The 4,317-nt window shown below is 42.3% G+C and overlaps 1 protein-coding gene across 1 annotated transcript in view; it reads right to left on the reverse strand.

The window, feature by feature from the left end:
* IQCA1 (IQ motif containing with AAA domain 1) overlaps nt 1-4,317 on the reverse strand; it is a 105,232-nt gene that overhangs the window by 36,186 nt on the left and 64,729 nt on the right. The gene's annotated exons all lie outside the window — the stretch shown is intronic.

A 4,317-nucleotide genomic window follows, 5' to 3' on the forward strand; every position in this document is an offset into this window, starting at 1 on the left:
TATTTTAATTTAATTTTATTATTTTTATTTTTATTTTTAATTTATTTATTTTTTATTTTATTTTTATTTTTTTATTTCATTTTTATTTTAGTATTATTTTATTTTTTATTTCACTTCATTTAATTTCATTTCACAGCACAAGGCTTCAATCTTTTCCATGAAGAAGGCACAGGGGTGGCTCCTGCCCTGAAGGACGTGCTCTCCACCAGTGTCACTTGGCTTGGGGACCAAAGGAAGGGGGTTAATTCAACCCCCAAATTTCCCTGTTCTCCCCATGGCTCAGCTAAAGCTGCTGCATCCTGGGGAGCTGGCCCCTGTAGTCATTCCCAGGAGGCTCAAATACGGGAATAGGGGCACTGGAATGGGAATAAAACCAGCACGTGGAGGTGAGGGAGAGAGAGGGGACAGCAGGGTGACAGAGCAATAACCTGCAGCTCACCACAAGGGATGCATGGCCACACAGAGGCTTCACTTTTTCAGGGGATTTTAAGCTAATTCAGAAATTAAAAGGCAGTTCAGCCCAAAAGAGACAAGACCCACCTGATCCAGCCCCTCTGTTTTGAAGTGCTGTGCAAAGGAGAGGAAATAAGGAGACCTAACACGCAGTCACAGTGAATTTGTAGAACTGGAGATGAAAAAAAAGCTGTTTATGATAAAGTACCTAATGATCCTGAGGTGCAGCTCGTTATTTTTGTTGAGGCAAAGTGCAATTTGCTCTTTAGAAAGAAAACTAAATGAAGTCTGACGAGCTCAGTGCATATCTGAGTTCTCCAAGTGCCTGGTTTTAATGGAAACACCTCTTTTTTTCCTACACTCCTTGACATAATTTGAAGGAAGACAATGCATATCTTGCCTTTCAAGCCCTGATTGTATCTTCCTAAATGACAGCTAATCTCCAGCTGTGTGCTAATTCAATTTCCTGATGATTTGAAACGACAGTTTTCCACTTTCAGACGTTGGCTTCTGTATGAATCAGTTCTGTACAGACATTCTATTTGTACAGACATTCTATTTGCACAGATATTCTATTTGTACAGACATTCTATTTGTACAGATATTTTGTTTGATATTCTCCCCTGCACCCCTGGCCTGCTGAAGGCACCATGCAAATTCAGAAGGGTTTTAACATCCAAGTTTTAATTAATCCAAGACTGGCTGCTCTTTCCATTCCCCCCCAAAATTTTTTTCAGGGCCCAATTCCAGGCAGAGGATTTGCAGTTTTACAAAGTTTATGGAAGAAGTAGTTCTTGCAGGTGAGTAATCTTAATTTCAGCACTGAGAATGGTGGTGATGGAGGAGGACAGGGGATATTTTGGTCATGGAAGAAACTCCAAAGTACAGACATTTCATTTCTTTAAATTACTTGTGGATCATCAGAGGGCATGACAGATGTCCAGCAGGAAAAGCTGATTTGCCCAAGTGATGAGGTAGCTCTTCCAGCCTGGAATTCCAGCCTTGGGGAAAGGGGACATTACACAGGAGTTATGTGAATTTTTAAACACTTTCCTGACTGGGTCAGCAGGTTGCCAGTGCTATGTTTTCACAGGAGTACCAGGCTTTAGAGATTTATTTTTCATAGTGGGATCTGTAGGTTTTTCTATTCTCGGTTTTTTTCCCCATAATTGTTTATTGTCATTTTGTAGATTGATTAGTGGTTAATACCCACTGCAGGCAGATCAGGGAGGGTCCCCCCAGACCCTGGGATTACCTGGCAATGAGTTATCTGAGTGTTATATTAACCACTGGGTTAGAGGGGCCTAATTTTAGTAGGGAGATCAATAACTCATAGGTGCTAGATGCTCTGTTATTCTTTTATAGATCAACAAAATGTTTCAAAGTTAATTTTAAAGGGGGGTCAGGAGGCTAAGGATGTTATGTTTTCACTGGCTGGTCAGCAGAGTCTGGTATTCTGTTACAGGCAGGGTCAGCCAGCTCCAGGAGCTATTTCTGTGCCTGTGTGTGTGCAGTGAAATTTATGTCACCTTTTCTAAAATAGTGCATGCTTATTTTGGGATTGTTTTATATGCAGAGCTAGCTCAGGGCTCAAAGGCAGCCCAGAGCGCTCCTAAATCTGCATCCCAGCTCTGCAGGCCAGTAGGGAACTCCAATATCCCAGAATTTCACAGAACAGCATGTGACTAACAATTCTAAAATATTTATTTGAATCATGAAGCTTCTCTTGAAATGGCCACTTTGAACCCCCTGGCAAAAGGATTTGAATCTTTTGAAGGCTGGTTAAAAATACAGAGTATCACCACGCCTTCAAGGAATATTTGGGCAGACCACGGAGTATTTGAACTCAAATATCCTCTGTGACAATGAGCAAGTCATAAATATAATCTGTAGGACGGGGAAAATAGCACATTGCTGCCTCACACTGCAAAAATACACTGCAAAAATAGAGAGGGAGGAAAAGGCTCAGTCTTACATTTGCCCCATGTAAACTCTGGCTATTCCAGTGTGACAGGAGATGCCACACAAAGAGGCTGTTTCCAACCACATCATTTAAAATAAGCATTTTAGGGCTTGGCAAGTGGAGTTTAGCCACTAGAAAAATGGTCAGATACAGTTCTAAGAGGATAAAAGGCTTCCAGTGGAGTTTAGGCAGCAGCTCTAGCTTGGTAGAGGAGTTAAAAACACAGAGTGAAAAAGTCTGTAAGTGAAACATTTAGATTTTTGTCACAACTGATCTACATTTTAAAAAATATTTAAGTAAGCTAGGTATAAAGCACCAGTTTCATGGGATGGGAACACTTCCTTCAAATTAAGTGTTGGGGGCTGTGACAAAACAAAGATGTTTGTTGTTTGGTCAGCTGTCATTTAGGTGAACTTTAGACACACTTTGAATTACTCCTGATACAAACAGGGGCTTTGAATCACTCCTGGTACAAACATTTCTTAATCAACCTCTGTTGCTTCAATCATGTCCTCAAGGTTTCTGCACTAATAAATCTGAACTTCTGTGCAAATGCTGATAGCAAGTGACCTATTTCTGCATAAGATTAGGGGAAAAAAAAGTTCTCAGTAGAAAGTCCAAACTCAGAACTATTTTTTCCTGCATAATTCTGCTATGGAGAGGAAAGCAGCCTAAAAATTAAAAATACAAGAGACTGTGTTGTTCTGGGTGGATGTTGTTATAGATTTGATTCTGATGAAAGAATGTGATTCAAAGAATCCATGGTTAGATTAAAAATGAAATCACTTTGGACAACCCCCAGGTAGTATTGTGTGAGTGCCCTGCAATGAAAAGCCCAAAGTGCTGCAGGAGGATTGTGCTGCAAGGAGGAATTAACAGATAAAACAGCTAATTAGTAAAAATAAGTGTGCTGTCAAACAGACCTGGTTCACCAGGAGAAAAGGAAGAAGAAGAAACCCCACCTGAAGTTGAACTGCACAGCTACAGACTCCTCCTGTGCCTAAGCCGGAACTGCAGGTATCCTTTGAAGCCTGCAAAAGAGCTTCTCCACTCTGAGGGTTCCTGCTTGTGCTCTCTGCAGAAAAGGGCTCCTTCTCATGTGCCTTGAGAGCTGGAGGGCAGCTGGCAGCTCCAGCAGGATGGGCTGGAGGTGTGGGCTGTGTAACTGGGAAATGGGAACCACAGAGGCACTCACACTGTGGGGATAACCCCCAAAAATTCTGTGTTTGGGAATGGGAATCACAGAGGCACTCACACTGTGGGGATAACCCCCAAAAATTCTGTGTTTGGGAATGGGAATCACAGAGGCACTCACACTGTGGGGATAACCCCATAAATTCTGTGTTTGGGAATGGGAATCACAGAGGCACTCACATTATGGGGATAACCCCCAAAAATTCTGTGTTTGGGAATGGGAATCACAGAGGCACTCACATTATGGGGATAACCCCCAAAAATTCTGTGTTTGGGAATGGGAATCACAGAGGCACTCACATTATGGGGATAACCCCCAAAAATTCTGTGTTTGGGAATGGGAATCACTCCCAAAGTTCTGTGTTTGGAAATGGGAATCATAGAGGCACTCACACTGTGAGGATAACCCCACAAAGTTCTGTGTGTGCAGGGCTCAGAGCAGGTCCTGGTGTTCAGATACAGTCTGGTGACAAATCCCCCATCCCCTTGTAACCCTCCTGGCTTCTCACACAGGATAGTTATGAAATTTGGGGGTCTCCACTGCTCCTCCTGTGGTGTTTTTATTCCTCACTCCTCTCAGGTTTCTGTGGTTGAGATGACCCCCAAGGTATTAGAAAGTCTCTTTTCTCCCAGCCCCATGACCAAAGAAGTCGAGGTTCCTCAGCTCTGCTTCTCAAGGTTGTTTATTTTCTCTTATCTATTCCATT

The sequence above is a fragment of the Geospiza fortis genome, unplaced genomic scaffold (genome assembly GCF_000277835.1).
Source record: "Geospiza fortis unplaced genomic scaffold, GeoFor_1.0 scaffold179, whole genome shotgun sequence".
NCBI lineage: Eukaryota > Metazoa > Chordata > Aves > Passeriformes > Thraupidae > Geospiza > Geospiza fortis.